Source organism: Octopus sinensis, linkage group LG12, assembly GCF_006345805.1.
Source record: "Octopus sinensis linkage group LG12, ASM634580v1, whole genome shotgun sequence".
Taxonomy (NCBI): domain Eukaryota; kingdom Metazoa; phylum Mollusca; class Cephalopoda; order Octopoda; family Octopodidae; genus Octopus; species Octopus sinensis.
The window spans coordinates 42203827-42225340 of record NC_043008.1 but is presented as its reverse complement, the minus strand read 5'-3'; positions in this window follow the sequence as shown (position 1 = coordinate 42225340).

Here is a 21514-nt window from a genome sequence, read left to right as displayed (position 1 = left end):
AAAGCCAAAACATAGAATAAATAATAATAATAATAATAATAATAATAATAATAATAATAATAATAATATAATAATAATTCATACTTTTATTTGCCTGGCATTCCGATTCAGCCATACAATAAAACGCTTATACAGGTGTCAAAGAAAAGGTGAGGATGATTAAAAGCGCCAAAATGTATGGCTGTACTAAAATTGCTTTTAACAATAACACAAGAATAAATGAATATATGTGAAGTCATTGACGCACAAAATGATAAACCTGCATCTAAATAGGGCCAGAGCATCACAGGACCCTTCTCGTCTGCCACTTATTGTATTGGTATTTTGTGCATTTAAAAGCTCCTGTAAGTATTAATTGCGTTGGAGAGGGCAACATATAAAGCGTGTTTCTTTCTGCAGCAATGCTTGACTCATGCTATAATAACACATTACCATGGTTTTCCATCTTATATCGTCATCCGAATGGCTGTTAATATTTTACTCTATTTCCTCATCAACGTCGTCCGCCCCATCTTCTTCTGCTTCCTATCCTGCTCCTCCATCCCCTTATCATTCTCACAATCAACCTCCAGAACGTCAAGCTCTGCCATCATGGAAGTGTTCTTTCCGCATCACCCTAAATCTCATACTGGCCCTGTCCTCAACGGAGCGTGTGCTTCCTCTCAGCGATTTGATTGTTTTCCCCCCGTTTCTCACCTCTGTTCATCGATCGTCTGCTTTTCGCAATCGCAACCTTTTGAGGATAATATTCCTTGCAATAGATATGTTAAGACACTCCAAATTGTCGGCTTTAGGAACTCAGAACAACATCGTAAAAGACATCTTGATCGACAAAGAAAATTTCATCACACACACACCAGCCAGTCTACTATACTTATTCTCATGAAGGCATAAAGAAATTTGCTCCGCTCTTAATGACACAGAGATAATTGGCTTTTCTTTCTCTGACACCCTTGGATAAAAGGGCTTTTACAAAGTTAGCCTTTCTTAGGTACATAATCCTGAGAAATGTTTTTATTCTCAGCAAGGAATATAAATTCAGTACTTGTTTGAACTTGTGGCGTTAATGGACAAAAGAGTCATTTATTTTTCGCAGTTTTCTCCATCTAGCAAATGTGTGCGTGCTTCTGTGCGCGTTGTACTTGTAAATTTTACGTCGGAATTGTTCAAAGTAATGTGATTATTGTCTATCGAAAAGCAATTTGTGTTCCCCTTCAATTATTATATACAGCTATGTGAGTAGGGTTCTTATCTTAATCTTCTTACTAATCTTAATCTTATTTATGTTACTTTTTTTGTGTAGTCGGCTTTGGGTTTCCAGGCAAAAAGCCATCTTAAAAATGTAAGTTAAATTAAAATTGATAAAAATGTTAAAAGCTAGTTATAGGTTAGACTTTGTATATGGATATGGCCCGAGTGTTGCAGGAAAAAGGAATGAGAAAAAATATTTAAAAAAAAACGATAAAGAGAAATTTTCCTTCTGTTATTCTTGGCAAAATTAAAATTGAATTGCGTCGAGCAAGCAGAAGTATGAATGGATGAAAACAAAGCGACAACAATAAGAGCAGAAATAACTACAATAACAACGACTACGATGAAGACGACGACGACAGCAACGACAACAACAATAGTAAAATAGCAACAACAACGGTTTTTAAGCTTTCCAATATATCGCTTTCTTTAACATTAATTTTACACAACCACAACATTCACACATATTTGTGTGAAGAGTATCATAAGTATTTTGTCCTCTCAGGGAAAACGGAAAACGAAATTGGAATTCAGCTGGATTTGAAATCAGAATGTCCGATGAAGTTATTGTAAGAATGTTGTTTGCACGCGATCGATCGAGTTGACCTTTCTTTATTATGTTTTTAAAAATTGAATTAAGATACTACCTTTACCATATATATATATATATACAAGGGTGAGTCAAAACGTAATGCCATTTTGTTTAGGACAGGTAGAATTAACAGCACAGGAACATGTATCACACATCAAAATGAAGCTGGTCCTATGTGGATCACATCCCTACTTCTCAACATAGTCACCGTTTCTATCAATAGCAATGTTCCACTTTCGAATGAGAGCATGTATCCCTGCCCCGTAAAATTCGGTTGACTGTTCTTCGAGCCACTTCTTCACTACAGTTTGCAGTTACTCATCACTGAAATAATGTTTGCCTCTCAAAGCCTCTTTCATGGGGCCGAAGAGATGATAGTCTAGTGATGATGATGTTCTCTAAATAAAATGGTATTACAGTTAAACTCACCCTAGTATATATATATATATACACACATATATACATATATATATATATACATATATATGTGTGTGTGTGTTTGTGTGTGTGCGCGTGTTTGTGTTTGTGTGTGAGTATATGTGAATATATACACAGATACAATGAATGATTAAAAAATACTTGTTTCTAACTCTGGCGCTAAAAGTTTGCGTGAAATGTGAGACTTGTTACTTCCGACCCCAGTACATGACTGGTCACATATTCATTGACCGCAAAGGGATGAAAAGCAATGTTAACCTCAGCGGGGTTTGAACTCGGAGCGTAAAAAGCTCATCTCCTGATACTCAAACGGTTCTATGAATCCATATTTGCTAATCCACTGTTTATGAATGAAAAATAGCAATCAAATTCATACATTTTTTGTAAAAGCATTAAAGGATTTGATATGCATTTATGTATTTGTCTATCGGCCTGTCTGTCATTCGGTCTGTCTGTGTGTCTATAATATATGTAGGTATATATTGCATCTATACACATATGTATATATAACATTTAAAAGGCTTGAAATTCTTTTTACTCTTAAATTTCAATACGGATGTTAAATATTTATTATTATCATTATTATTACTATTATTTTTTTTTATTTATTATCTAAACCAATTATTATACAATTACACCTGCACGTAAATTTTCATATCAGTTTTGATAACTTTAAAGAACAAGTACAAAAATATAAAAAAGAAATGAAAATACCGCACACAAAAATAATAAATAAACATTCGGTTGTTTGGTTGTATGTTGAAAAGATTATATAACACATATACAAGTCAATATATACGTATATATGTATGTATATATATGTATATTATATATATATATATATATATATATATATATATATATATATATATATATATATATATTTCTATAATATGCTTTTTTAATATATAATGTTTGTTTTTATTTCGGCTTTATGGGTATTTCTTTTTGCTGTATTGTTATACATTAAAGATAATATAAAAATTCTCCCCACAAATACGTTTTCGTAACTTTTTTATGCAATTTTTCCTTTCGCTTCTAACAATAAACCTTGTGGTTGTTTGTTGCTGTTATATATTTTGACAATAAATGGGGAAAATAGAATTTAAAAGTAACCAAAAGCAAACACTACATCAAATATGATCACAGATAAAGTAGGAGTAAAATCTGTCATAAAGCAAACGTTTTAGTGTAGAGAGATCTATCACATCAGTTATTGGTATGGTTAAAATATAGTTAAACGGCGCGTACATCCGTGTATAAGCACCCACACAAATACACACATACATAGATATATACATACATATAGATACACACACTCATACATACACACGTACATACGTACATACATACGTACATACATACGTACATACATACGTACATACATACGTACATACATACGTACATACACACACATATATATGCACTCAGGCACATACATTTACAAGCTGGCATACGCATATAGATCAATCCGATCATTTATATAATTTATGGCTGTTTACATGAACACTATCAGAGTAAGTTGAGTTATCCTGAATGATATAGTCCGTTATTGATAAGAGATCTTTACTCGGTGTAACATATCCAGATATATCAATCATCAGGCTATTAAAAGCTCGAACTCTTACGCGAGTGTCTGCGACATACATGAATTGCTGATATTCTCTACATGAATTGCTGATATTCTCTGATATTTTGTAGAGAATATCAGAAGATATACAGAAGATACAATATCTTCTGATATTGTATCATGAGATGGAAAATTTGTTAAATGAAATAACTCATGATATATACTCTTGTCAACGAGTTGTTTACCTTGTGTTAGTTAAAACATTGTTAATAAACTTATAAAATCGTAAATCTAGAAAGGTAATTATTATAATTATGTGGTACCAGTAAAAAATCATTATAAACTACAGTGAATTACTAGAATACATTGATTGTATATAGAATACAAATTAGCAGGCTATCGAATTGTTAGTTTAGAGCTCTTTACCAAATATCGCCACTAAGATAAATATCTACTTATCTAGCAGTTCAATATATAACTATAGACATTTTGGGATATAACCTAATAGAAGATATTCCTAATCTATATAATTTCTACCTTATATACTGTCAATTCTTGGCAAAAGATGATTCCCCCTTTGGTCATGAATGACTATGAGATTACACATAGAAACTCCCCCTACGAGGCACAAGTCCAGGAAAGGTTGTTTACGGAAGAGCAACAGTCGTCCATGCATACCAATCACCCCTCTCCACGTCACCGATGTTATTAAAGGGAAAGGCAAAGGGGCCGATACAGCTTGGCACCAGTGACGTCGCAACACATTTCTACAACTGAGTGAAATGGAACAGAAGAAGGTGAAATAAAGTGTCTTGTTCAAGACCACAACACACACACGATTGGGAACCCGGCGCTCTAACCACTGCGCCTTCAAAATTCTTGGCAGTAACTAATGAAATCATATCAAAATACAAACATTACTTGTTTCTTGGTCTCAACTAATTATATTTCCAATATACAAAAGCAGACTACAGTTTATCATCTACTACTAATAACCCAATTCACATCAGTGACGTTCAATCGTATGTAAATTACTCCCATTCTTCATCTTCGAAATTGTAACACCTTAGCTCTCCGCATGCACTACCACATAACAAGTTATTAAAGATTTCTTATTTTTACTAACCTCAAAAAACGAAAAAAAAATCCTCTGACTCAAAGAGGATATACGAGGATTTATTCGTCATTGCACTACCACATAACCATTATACAATATCGGAAATTCTAATGGAATAAAGAAGCAATTCTTATATGTTAGAGATATTCGAATTGTTGAATGATAGTTCAGTACAGCTGGATACCAATGTCTGCTCCCAATGTATTAACAGTGATGGATACTAGCGTTTAAAACACACAGACACACAGACAAGTACAGAAATACACAAGCGCACACACACACATAATGAAATACAAAAATACACACACACACACAAACACACATACCTGTATCCATTGCAGCATAAGTATATAGATATCAGAAACATTCCTTCATTTTAAATCTATGAAAATATGCAGTGTATCTATGCCTATATAAGTTTATTTGTATGCATGTATATAATATATACATGTATATATAAGCATATGCCAAAAATACACACATACACACGCACACCACACACACACATATATATATATGGTTGTATATATATATCTATAATATATATATATATATATATATATATATTATATATATATATATATAAGTGTGTGTGTGCGTTTGTGTGTGTATTATATCGGTAGATTCAGACAGACACGCCAACTAACTATATTTCCTCAAACTTCATGAAAGTATCCAAAATAATGTTTTCTTGTGTGTCTGCCATTGTGTATGCGCGTGTGTTTTCGATTCTGTACAGCTTGTAATCTCCATGTACCCTTATATTATTGAATCTCAATAAAAATCTTCCCTGGAGTCGTGCTAAAACTTGCAACAATTTAATGGCGGCATGTTTTAATTTTTTACATGTTGACATCTCTTCCCATCATCTGAATACATATATGTGACATGTCAGATATTTCTTACCTAGCATTCTTCGTGAGCCATAATGGTTTTCATTTTCCATTTTGAATTATTAATTATAGGAAGATCTACTTCTAAAGAATATCTCTTACCATCGTAAGTAAAAAAGTGTGAGACATTCAGGAGTTAAGAATCACATTTCAGAGAACGAGAAGAACCAGATAGGTCAGTAAGACAAAAGAACCAAAACTGCAAAATTCATAAAAGCATGTATACATACATACATACATACGTATGTATTCATATGCACATACATACATACATACATACCTACACACACACACACACACACACAGACACACACACACACACACACACATACACATATATATATATATGTATGTATGTATGTATACTACTTGCAGTCATACACACAGCCACACAGACACAGACAGTCACACACACATACACACACACACACACACACACACACACACACATATATTGCTTACCTATCCATTATCTCTTTCTATACCAATATATGTGCACACAGGCACAGACAGACACACGCACACAGACACACACACACGGATGCATATATACACATACATACACACATGTATACGGGCTGATAAATGTGTTACAAACGAAGAAGAATATAGTACTCAATACATAGTATTAGTAATTTTATATTTCATCCGGAATTGAAGCTTCATGAATCCCCAAACTATGTTTCGCAGGACTCATTGCTCCAGCTTTCCTTCTTCATTCCTCCCTCTTTATCCCTAAAAGATGAACAAATATAATAAGTTTTCTCATAAGACGACCTGAATACACAAACGATTGCCCCATTTATTACGTATTCTGCATATCACAATAGAATAATGCCATTTGTATTTCCTAATATGTTTTGTTTCCTTTTAATTTATTGAATTCAATGTGTCTAATGTCTCATCATATTTTGATGTGTTTTCGATAAATTTAGATGGTATATTCTCCCAGTTCTTTTTTTTCTTTATACGCTGACTAATAGTCGCCTCAAACTCATAACAAGAATACCTCTTGCTCTGCGGCATTTATATATATGACTGGAATTTCTAGAAATACAAAAGATGAAGGAGACAGGGGTATGAACAACAAGCAGTTGTATTAGTTTGACGCTTGAGAAAGTGAAAAATACTTTTATATTTCGAGCCTAAGCACTTCAGCAGAAAGGACTAACAGAAAATAAACAGAGAGAGAATAATATAAAAAAAAACTTGTGGATTTAGCTGTCAAGCATACATATATATATACACATATATATATATGTATAAATATATATATATATATATAAATATGTGTACTACAGATTTCCGTTTACCAAATTCACACACAAGGCTTTGGGCGGCCCGAGGCTATAGTAGACATCACTAGCTCAAGATGCCAGGCAGTGGGACTGAACCCCGGTACCATGTGGTTGGGAGTAAGCTCCTTACCAGACAGCACGCCTGTGCCTACATATATATATATATATATATATACATATATATATATATCACTATATATATATAGATATATATATATATATATATATATATATATATAATATATAATATATATATATAATATATATATTATATATATGTATATACATATATGCATATGTTTATATATATGAGTTTGTGTGTGTGTTGTGATAATATATGGACTCAATGTTAGATAAATTTAAATACCGTTCATTTGTGTTTAAGATGAATAGGGCAACCTATATCTGAGTGGGTACAATATCCCTACCGGCTTCACTCATAACGGTACTCACACACACCTCTGCAAACATATTTACTCGTACACAAACGGTCCCGCATATATAGATACACAGACACACATAAAAGACCATAAAAGCTCATATACACACATGTTCACTAGCAAATTCGGACACACAATTTTACATGGGTATATTATATCTATATATAGAGAGAGAATTCCTGATTGGTATGCAACACTTTGATATTCATAAAGCTATTTATCTACAAAGACAAATATATATATATATATATATATAAATATGTAATATATATATATATATATAGGTGGTGTGTGTGTGTGTAAGCCATAATCATAAATATTAAAAACATACATAAAACTTGCGCAATAATTCTTTATTGCTTTGAATATTTTGAATATTTTTTTATAGATTTCGACAAACTATCACTTTCCTGTAATGAAATTGGTTACGCTACACTTCAAACAAATTTCACTCCTAAGGCGATGCTCCAGCATGGCCGCAGTTAAAAGACTGAAACAAGTAAAAGAATAAAAGACTACACATTAACACATGCATACATATATAACGTGCAAGCTATACACACACACATATTTCTATCCTTCCCTCGCTTTCTTGCTCTCTTTCTATCTGCCTGTCTGTATATATATATATATATATATACACACATACACACACGCACACATATAATATATATATATATTATACATACATATATATATATATATATATTATATATATATATACATACATATAAATGACGTATACTTATAAATATATATATATATATATAGACATATGTATGCACGCATATATATGTGCGTGTGTGTGTGTGTATATAAATATATATTTATATACATATATATATAAAGTTTGTAATTTAATAATTAATTATTATATATATATATATAATTATATTTATTAAATAAAAACTTTATATATATATGTATATAAATATATATTTATATACACACACATACGTATGAGTGCATATATTTAACTGTAAGAGTATGCATATATATATATATATACATGCATACTCTTACAGTTAAATATATACACTCATACATACACACATAAACACGCGCACATGCACGTACACATATATTTGCATAATTTTGTTACGCTCTGCAGAGTTTTTAGAATCCGTTATCTCGTCAGTCGAAATCCCACCGCTTCCTCAAGTTTTCCTATGATGTCATACTGTTCGACTTTACTCATGTTACACTTTAAACGCACTTTATTTTCATATACCTTGTGACACATACACATTCACACACAGAAGTATAAATATAAATGCGTATGCTTATATATATATATATATATTATATATATACATACACATAATAAATCCAAACCATACAAAATGAAAACAACAACGTGAGGACGTGGTACACGTAATGTATTAGCAGACGCTCCGGAAAGGAAAGATGGTTTAACATTTCGAGCATACGCTCTTCGTCTGAAACAGAGGAAAGTCCAAGAGAAGGGAAGACACAAGGAAAATGGTCAACGTCTTTCAATTTTGAATATATATATATATTATATATAGTATAATTATATATGTATATATATGTGTGTATGTGTTTGTTTGTGTGTGTGTGTGTAAGTGGAGGGTTCCACACAGCGCAACCGTGAACCGTGACAGTTATAAACTTTGAGAAACTACAGATCGCCAATATTGTTCATTTCATAATGGGGTAATCGAAACATAAAAGGCAAAAATAGCTTTAAATATATAATATTTTTTATTTCCAGTCAAAATAAGCGGAAGACGTTCCTTCTTCTCGCTATTCTTCATTTATATTGTTCATTACGTGGATCACGTAGGCCAAGTCTCTCCACATCCATAATTTTCCGGTGCCAGTATATGCTACTTCATTGAAACCTGCCAAAATTTGTAAAGAATTGTAATTTTCCTTCCTTTTATTTACGCTTCCCCTCCTCCTTCTTCTCCCCTCCCCTCCTAAGGTTAGTTCTCCAGTTAATTCCCAAGCAGAAGACACATCTTACAGCTTGCAGAACTGCCGGAGCTCTTAATTGCAGAGGCAAACTTTTCTACGGGCTTCACTACTGTTTCCGAATTCCCAGCTTTGTGCCAAAACCGAGTCTATTGTAAAAGATGCACACTCAAGGCGCATCGTACTGGGATGCGAAGGGAGTCTCTAACCATTCGGCTGTATGGTTGTACATATAAAAATAAAGGATTTCGCTCATAATCCCAGAAGATCCGATCATCAACTAAATCCGATTGATCAACTAAACTACCAAGTTCATTGAATTAGCACGTCAGTGGCAGAGTGTAGGCCGGGTATGTATACCCTTATTCTGTATGTTTTATGGAGATTCAGCTTGACGCAACAGAATCGAAACAAATATATCAATCGCGTAAAGTGAACCGCTTGACCATACGGCCATATTGCGCAGGTACACAGACACACACATCATGTATTATGAAACCATGCTAGTTGATTATATGTTTACTTTTTCTCTTTGTATACTCACTAGTCTCAATTTTTTTGCACAAGAAATTTCGTGGGTTGATGTAAGCCCGATTACCTCGGCCCCAGTGGTCATCTGGTACATTTTTTCACCGACACTCAAAGGACAAAACGCAAAATCGAACTCGGAAATTAAAACCGAACGAAATACCGCTAAGCGCATTCTTGTTTCCATAAAATGCCTTTTAGCATCAACCAGACACCGAATCATGGAAACAGCTGTAAAGATATGTATGCAACTTACACACACGCGCACACACACCTACACCCACACATATATATGTTATAACTCTTATCAAATGGCTTGCCGTTATCCATTATAGTGTGTCCATTTCCTGTGTCTTTTCTAGTCGCCCGAGCTCTGTATTTATCATATCCAGTATTTGCCTTTCGCTGCGGGAGAATTTCGAATTCAGTAATCTGACTACTCTGAATATTCACTCCGTGTCTATCGGACGCTTATATTAGCATCTTGTCACCCACTATAAGCACAGGCACACACCTATATATGTATAGATATGTATATGATACACGCATGCATATCTATATCTATCCGCACAAAAATACACACACTCACACACACGCGTGTGCATATATATATATATATATACACAAAATACTCGTTAACGATTATATTAAATAAATCAACAGATGCATTACTAACACACAAAGTAACTACGAATAACGATAAATACGATATGATAGCTAAATATATTTGCATATTAATACCAACTATATATTCAGATATGTTTCCATTGCATTTAGATATGTTATGTCTGGCTCAGTCGGAGAGGCTTGCTAGGCGGTCTCACATCGTTGACGTTCGTTATGACCGATCATATAAACACAAACTGCTAACGTCACCTCATTCCACTGCCACCAACAGCACCACCACCACCGCTACCGCCACGACCCCCACCATCGCCTCCACCACTGCCGACGCCGCTTACTCCGCCAGCCTCCATCACTACATGCGCCAACACCATCGCCACCATAATTATATGTATTTATGTATATTAATATATATTTGCATATACATTTTACGTATATGAACATGCACACACACAAACACACACACAAACACATATTACAGACATATATATATATATATATATATGTATATGTGAATACATATATATATACATATATATATATATATATAATATATATATATATATATATATCTATATATTTATATATATACATACATACATATATACATACATATATACATATATGTATATATACAACATTCGACAACATACATACACGAATACCTACATATACATACATACACCACAGACGCACACACACACATCACAATGTATGTTTACTTCCTAACTGCAAGAATATTGAATGAAAATATGTCCAATTAGATTATAACGCCATTCTTTGAGTCTATAGCAATATTCGTTGGACGAAATTTGCTTTAAATGCGACTTCCATATAATCCAATATTTATGAGAATATTTAAAGAGATATGTGGAGAACAGCTTAGAATTTCATTGTAATAACAAAGATTTTCTCCAGCAAGTCTCCATTAGAGTTAATATATAAATTACAAGAAATGTATTTAAAATGTTAAGCAGACCTGATGTGGTTTGTGAGGTGTATACACGTATTCACAGGTTGAAGTTGGACACAGCTTAATAAGTTTTACAAGTACTTACGCTTCCTTGATAACACAATAGCAATAACAGAGGATAAGTATAAAATATGTCGGCCATAAATCGGTATTGTATGGCTGGAGACTGGCGCTGCGGATTGACCAAAAGAAATCTTTAATGTTCCTGATTAGCGCCTCCAAGCTGAATGGAATTTATGTCATTCGAAAAGAATTTTAAGCAAGAGAGTTTCGAAAATATCGTGCCGTCTCTTGCAAGAAGCTTAGATGTTGTTGGTCTTTCGCATAAATTCTTTACAAACATCTTTACAATATAGAGTATTGTCTGTTTTAAGTTTACCCACACATCTGTGCGTACGCATGCGTAGAGTGACATATACTGACTGAATAGGTACATAGCTATATAGGCACGCACACAGACAGCTAACCACAGTTTTTAAGTCAAATAATTTCATATGTACAATTCAAAAATAAAGTTTAAATAACTGATGTTAATTATGTTCACCAGCTGAATGACTTCATCGAAAGATTTTAGAATTTGCACTTATGAAATTTACAAGAGATAACAGTTAACGATATATATGTATATATATATATAATATTATACTATATATATATATAAGCTATATATATATATATATATAGATATATATATATATATATATATAAGACCTTTTCCGATATATATAAACTCTTTACTTCCCGAGCGTCAAAGTAATACACCTGCAAGGTGTATTATGTATGTCTGTCTATCTCTTTGTCTATCTATCTATGTATCTCTCTCTCTCTCCCCTATATATATATATATATATATATATATATATATATATATATATATATATATATATATATATATATGTATACTATATTATATATACATATATAAATGATGGTATATATGTGTTCATAATATACATGCCTATATGTATATAGACATATAATGCGTGTGTGTATGTGTGTGTGTGTCTGCGTATGGCGTGCAGTTATTTGCTGCTCTGTCTTTGACTTTGTATTATTCCTGGATGTATCCAGGAACTATTATGACCCCAGCAAAAGCAAATAACTGGAGTCAGGATAACGGAAATGAATCACATCGCGAGTGTCTCTCCAATATCCAAGGAGATTGCTTCGAGTTGGTTTTCAACAATCGAACTCAAAGCATATCTCAGAAAAGCTCAGTGAAACCGCGCATCAATGAATTTCAAACGTTAGATTTGTCAGCATCAGCATCAGTTACACCTCAGGCACAAAGTCCTCTCACAAATGTAAAGCAAACTGTTGTACAAATAGAAGTTCCCAGTATTTACCGTTTATTTGAAAGGCGCCGTTTACCGTAAGTTTGATCGGTTAAGGCTGACACGGTGCAGTGGAATAGCATCAAAGTAAAGCTCGGCGAAGCAAAGTAGTGACACTAAAAACTGTATGTTGTTCCATAATTCTTAACTTACATTCAGATTTATGTAATTTGAGTATTTACGCACACATGCACATGTATACGGATACATGATAATCTGTTCAACACCAATAACATTAAAGTCTGCAGTTCCTGCCTTGATAACATCACTTTCCAGATCACAAAGAGAGTAAAGTAAAATTTCCACCCGCACCACACACACAGTGGCCCACATGTAACAACCTAAATCGTCAGAGATGCTCGCTGACAGCTTGTTATTTTTCCAAAACAGTTAAAGCAGCAATATGTGTATAGAATCGAAAACAGTCGGGCGGTATTGACTGGAAATGCCTAAGATTCACAGCAAACATTCAAATGTTTTATATACATTTATATACATTTACGTTAAAGAAAACGATACCTACATGTTCCTATTTATCTAAAATCTCAAGAGCCAAGAATAGGATCCTATTTCAATAACATGATGCAACGTCGAAATATGATAGTTATATCATATTTCATTTCAGTACCCCATTAGTGCAGGCTGTGTCTAGCAGAAAAGTCCCGATTATTAAAACAGACGGTGAAATCACTTGACCGGAAAGTTGAAATACTGTCGAGTTATTATCATCTTTTAGACAGTTACACACATTCGAAAACCTATGGACCTCAGATACAAAACCTAAAGGAAGCAAGTTCAACAAGCACCCGGAGTAACTGCTCATTGACATTGATCAAGCATCTGGAATGTTCTTTCCTTTCGACCTTAGTAGTATACTCCAGTAAACAAAGACTTATAGGGTCGCCCACATATTGAACCACGTGAGTTGCCTCGAATAATGAAGTCATATTTTGCGGATATTCCTCTGCTACTGTTCATTCGATTTTACACATTCCACGTGAATGAAGCTTTCAGTAGCAAAAGGGTGTCAGCCATTGATGCGTTCCACACACACACACACACACACACACACACATACACACACACATACACACACACATACACACATACTCACAACAACGCACGCATGCACATATATACAGGCACAAACATATTTTATGTCTTCATACCCTCGCTATACGAGTTTCACGCACCTGCGATTCTCAGGTGAATATTTTTGTCGGCATTAAAGTTTGGACATAATACAAGGAAGTTTCTTTCTCCTCTGTGTTTGTGTTATGTAAGTGTGTGTGTGAGCGTGAGTGAGTGTGTGTGTGTGCGTGTGTGTGTGAGTTTGTGTGTGTGTGTGTGTATGTTTGTGTGTGTATGTGGTTACCGCTATAATTGAGAAGACTCGAAATATAAATTTGTGGATCAAGCAAACATTTAGTTGTCGCGTTTCACTCTACGATTTGTATATTGGTCTCTAAACTTTGGACATTTTTGCTATTAAATTCATATTCACAGAGTTACTATTGTATCCGTTCATCTTGTACACAGTGGCTGTGTTTCCTCTAGGTCTCAATTTCATAATTATTAAAACAGCTGGTGAAATCACTTGACTGGATTTCGTTAATATCGACAATAACAGTTCTAGCTAAAATGACTCTAGTCCTGGTCGGATTAAATTTTTGATAAATCATTAATTAGTCGTCTTAAGATATGTACACTATGTACGATGGTCTTCAAAGTAAGGACAGCAAACTGACGTCATGGAGAGAAACAACACATTTATTGGCAGCGGATAGGAGCGAAACACAGTTGTATTGGTCCTAATTCTCGACAGGGGCTTCAGGTGATTCAACACTTAAAGATGGAAAACGAAGTTTTCTGATCGTCCACCGATCACCATCATAGTAATAAACATAATAATGATAATAATAAACATAGACATAATACTAATAATAAAAATAATAATATAATAATAATAATAATAATAATAATAATAATACTAAATAATGATAATATTAATAATAATAATAATCATAATACATAATAATAATAATAATAATAATAATAATAATAATAATAATAATAATAATATAATAATAATAATAATAATAATTGCTTGGAACGGTAAGACATTTTCGCAGGGTTCTTTGCAGGGTTCTTGATCAGTAAATAAATCTATCGGCTTTGGACAGCTGACACTTTCTATCATACCCAACAAAATTAGCTGTGAGTTTGCATGAAATAATAATAATAACAACAACAGCAACAACAACAACAACAATAATAGTAGCAGAGAGCAATAGTAAATATACCATGATTATAAGTGACGTTAACAAAACAAAACTAAACATCGCAGGTCCAATATGAGAAAAACATTATCATGGAAATAAGAAAATTAAAACCAAATGAAAATTGCAAACACTTGGGCAATATACAAAATAAACTGAAAAATCAATAATAAGTTTTGTAATAAAATACAGTTGTGTCAGGAAAATGATATTTTGAAATACTGGTGATTTTTTTTCTCTCTTTTTGGGAATGGAAAAAAATCGAACTTCACCGAAAGCAAATAAAACAACAATAAAAAGAACCCAAAAAACGAAAATGGGGTAAAAGTTGAAAGAAATTGTAATTAGAGAAATAAGAATGGGGAACATAAGCAGCTGAGCAAGTCTGTTAAATAGCAAGCCAATGGATATATATATATATATATATATATACATATATGTATATATAATATATATACACAGACATATCTATATATATATATAATGTATATATTATATAATTATATATATATATAATATATATATATATAATATATAATATGCATATATGTATTATATATATATATCTATATATATATATATATGCATATATATATGAATATATATATATATATATTTTGTATGTATGTAAATATGTATGTATGTAAGTATGGTATGTAGATGGTGATTTACAACAAGCATGATTTTTGCATTTTGCATTCTGGGCGGTTTCTGGATGTGATAGTTTGGCTGTAGAGCATTAGGGTTCTTTGAACCCGAGTTGATCAATGTAAACCGTACAGGGCACAGAAATGATTACGTAAACTTGAAGCAAAAGTCACTGGGTAGAAATTTCAATAAATTGATAATAAATACAAATTTCAACAACTAAATATAATAGATGTATTCAGTTTTTCAATGATTCAACAGTTGATTAGCATTATAATATACATATACATAAATACATATATACATATATATATACATACATATATATATATATATATATATCTATATATATATATATATATATATATATATATATATATATATATATATATATTTATGCATGTATATGTTTTTGCGTATATATGCATACATATATATGTGTATGTGTATATATTATATATATATATATATATATATATATATTATATATATATATATATAAAACCATATAGTATGTATCATATACTGTGTGTATGTATAAATGTGTTTGTGACAAGTGCGTTGTGTGAAACCAGGATATGGATAAAAATCTCCAGTTAACACATAAAAAGAATGCTTCTAGACCAAACACTCTTCCACCATCATCGTGTATCTGTCGACTTCATGTTTTAGTACTAAACATAATCCAACAATATATATATAATATATATATTATAGTTACATATATATATGTATGTATGTATAGATAAACAGGTATATGTATGCTATATATATGTGTATATATATAAGTATAATATATATATATATAGTTATATATATATATATATATTATATATATATATATATATATATATATATACGCACACACACATATGTATACGTATTATATGCATGTAGACAAGTAGATGCTCGTAAATAGATACATTCAATAGACAGTATCACAAAGATTAATATATACAGTGGTACTATGTTTTCTATTAAATAGTAATTTGATTGTAAATTCACAATCCATTTGAATGCAAAATGGTTTTCCTCAATATACAGCGCACCATTATTATCATCTTCATGATTACCATCGTTGCCATAAACAACATTATCATCACAGTAATCATTATTATCGTCGGCATCGGTATGATCAACAGTCGGCTTGTTCACAATCATTGTCATAACAACATCACCATTATCATCCTCATCAGTAAATTCGTCTTTCACATTTTTTTTTATCTGAATATGAATTTTTTCATTTGTTTTATTGAATGTCTGTAGATTTTTCTCTTTTGCTGTAAATTGTTTTTGTTTTAGGAATCGTTGCCTTCTTGTTCCTCTTCCTTTTCCTCAACTTCATCACATTACTAATCGTTGTCATCGTCTTCTTCATCAACGCCACCGTCCTCTTCATTGTCGTCATCGTCGGTCCATTTCGTAATCACCATTAACACGATTATAATGACCATTGCAATTAGTATTTCAATAAAGCTTTTCATTAATAATTTCCTTTTTATCTTTATCCGTGTTAGCATTTGGCATTATTTCCATAATTGCCATGTTTGCGATTCATATTAATAATGATTATTTTCCTCATAGCAGCATTTTTGAAAAGATATAATATGTATGTAAATGTATGTATATATATGTATGTATGTATGGTATGTATGGTATGTATGCATATATATTATATATTATATATACACATGTACAGACATATGCATATATATATATATATATATATATATATATATATATATATATAGCATACACACATATATATCCATATAATATATATATATATGTATATATATATATATATATATATATATATATATATGCATATATATGTATATATGCATGTGGTATGTATAATAAACATAGGGTTTGTTCTTGCTGCTATTTGTACTTTTTTATTCATCAAATTGTTAAATCCAAACGGACACATATCTGATAATTCTTTTCCTTTTTATATTTTTTTTTACACGGTCTCTTTCTTTGTAAATTTCACAACCATGTTTAATTTTTTTTGTTCGTGTGTCAATAACTAACACATCAATGAGCATAGAAAGCGACTCTTCAATAAACGAGATTCTGTAAGAGATTTTTGATACTAAGAAGCAACAGTAGTAGCAGTAGCAAGCGGACTTAGAGAACCTAAAGAAATTTATTGACATATTTTTATCCTTGCCTTTTTGTCATAAAACTGTTTTGTTACATAAGCTACAAGTTTTGTGCAAACTATATGCATATATATCATATATATATATATGTATATATATATATATATATATATATATATGTATTATATATATATACATATATAAGTTCATATATATATAGTATATATATATATATATATATATATATATATATATATATATATATATATAATATAATAGTATATATATATAGTATATATACATAAACACATATAAAGTTCATATATATATATATATATATATATATATATATATATATATATATGTATATATGTATATACATATTTATATATGTCTGTATATAAGTGACCGGCATGTACATAGGAAGATAAAAAAATTTGGCATATTAAAAGAAAACAAGTATGTCTAAATTTGCAAATATATTCCTATATTCTTGTCTTTGAAATGGTCATTGAGTGGATTTGTTCTGAAGTTACGCATTACAGCAGTTAAAAATTTCGTTTCGCTCGAGTTTTGTTGGGTTACCTATTGTGTTATCTCTCTCTCTCTCTCACTCACACTTTCTCTTACTCACACACATACAGGCACAGACACACAAGCGCACATATTCACCCACAAACATTTACATACACATATACACACACACATTATTATTTTATCGTCTGCTTTATTCAATTCCGCTGTTCTTATTTTTTTTTCTTTTCCTAATTTCATAACGTCAATGAGCGGCTTGGCTGGTAGTGTGCAACGAAAGACTTTTTTATACTTTGAAGTGTAAAACATATATGGGAAGTAGAAAATTCAATAATATGTGTATATGTCCACGAGCGTATAAATATATACCTGTGTGTATTTCTATGTATGCGTGAGAGTTTAATAAAATGCCAATATTATTTGGCTCTTATATATTAAAAAAATATTACGATTAACTCAGCAATTTCCAGCGAGGTCTGCTCGGTATTATTCAATGGCGGAGCAGATATTAGTTATCATATTATTTATTATTCTATTTATTGTTATTCATTCTTATAGTTCAGCAAGACGATGTCTTTTCGAGTAGAATATTCCACCAGAGAAGAAGAATTTGGTCTAGCAAACAAATTATTTCTATTATGTATGCTTAAGCTTCGTCGTCTTTAACAGACACTAAATAAAATGATGAAAATAATAATGGCGGAAAATTTATTATGATAACTTCTAAAGCAACGTTTGCTAGTTTCCTTCCATCTTTCCTCGGCTGATCTCCTTCTGTTTATTTTAGTCTGCTTACACGGATTGTTATTAAGTACAGATAAATGAGGGTATATATATATATATATATATTATATATATATATATATATATATATATATATATATATGTCTGTGCATATTACATAATATATATTCATTACGTCCGTATATATATATATATATATATATATATATATATATATATATATATATATACGCACACAGATACAAATTGGTAATTGGAAAAAATAACGATGTCCTTTGTAAATATTCGACGCATTTTAGTAATGTTTTTGTTCCGTTGAGTTTATTCTGACTTGAGGTATTTTTTAACCACTAATTTAACTTTACAATCTACATAAGTTTCTATATTGTTTTTACTTGCATTTAAATATTGGTAACACTTATTTAGAACTTATTTAGGAAAGAATAATTATTTCTGCTACAAGAATATAAAATTTAATATGAAGCACTGAATGGAATGCAACAACACGTGATCATATGTATGTATGATTGTATACATGTGCGTAAGCTTCTAAGTGTATTTGTATATGTATATGATTTCTTATACAAATATTGGATTTGATTATTAAGACCATAGATGATTAGTTTTAATGGGTATATTAACTGATATATATCTACGTGCAAGCATAACGATCAAAATTTTCGCTGGTAGAATCGTCATGAATTCGCCTAATATAAAATAGATAATTTAGAAACCAACTATATTTCATGTCCAGATGATGAAGGTGTGAAAATCTAAAAACTCAGATAATAATTGTAAAATAGTGAGTAAAAATTAATATTATTAAATAACATATAAAATTAATGTTAGATAATATTATGAAATAATATCAGTTTCACCCAGTGGTCAGAATACTTAAAAATATCCGAGGACCGTGAATTCTATTTAAATATAAACAATATGAGAGATCACTATGTAGATACTTTGTATGCTAAAAACAGACGTCAAACCATCTTACCACTAAATCTGTGTTCTCAACGTCTATTTTTAGCCTACAAGGGATCCAGAGAGTGATCTGCCATATTGTTTAAATTTAAACTGTAAAATCGTTTATGAAAATAGGGTAATAGTAGAATATAATCGTATTTTTCACAAACACACCACAAACACACATTTTTGCGCACGTATACACACACGTATATATATATATGTGTGTGTATGAGTGTGTGTGTGTGTGTTTGTGTGTGTGTCTGTGTTTGTGTGTATGTCTGTGTGTATGTGTATATATTTGTATGTCAGTGGAGTTTATAAGTATATTGTGGTTACTATGTATGTTTCCTGTCGGTATATTTTTGTACAGTAGTGTATTAGGAACATGTGATCTATCAATCTCTCTGTCCATTCCCGCCTCTCTCACTCTATCTCTATCTTTGTTTGTGTGTCTGTCTGACTGTGTGTCTATCTCTCTCTATCACACACAAATCTGTTTGCAGAGAAAGAGAGAGCGAATGAGAAAAGGAATGTGTTTGGCAGGGGAAAGGAGAAAGGGAATTAATTTCATAATTAGTTAATTGTGATATCGTTTAGAACTACAAAAGACAAGGATGATACACCCGCAGAAAACAAAGAGAATACAAAACTCAACAACTACTGAAACCGTTATATATATATATATATATATATATATATATATCTATATCTATATATATATATATACTGAAATCTATATATTGACGTAATGTACCACGTTCTTGACAAAGCACTAAATTTGAAAGTTGAAATCTTATAATTCACGGCAAACTAAGTTGTATAAGCATTATTAAATCTCAGAATGAGATGTAAACAATAATCGCTCGATAATGTAAAGTATAGAAGCCATCTTAATATGTATAATTGTATAAATTATTTGGAAAAAAGTTGTACTTGCTATTTCGAAGTGTAAACCCGTTCTATTAATAGCATATTTGTATCTTAGGTTTACATTGAATCGGATTTAACTTAGTGGTAGATAGTTAGTGTGTTCGATAACATGTTCGATCAGGTATTGTTTTATGGGGTTTGATTTAGCTTCCAAACGAAGCAGAACTTGATGCAGGCATGTTTCGCTTTACAGAAAATATTTACTTCCTGCCAGCCATTCAGAGACTTTCGATGAAACAGAGAAGACGTCACAGACAGGACGACATACTAAAGTGACGTAATAATTTGAACATATGCAAATGAAAC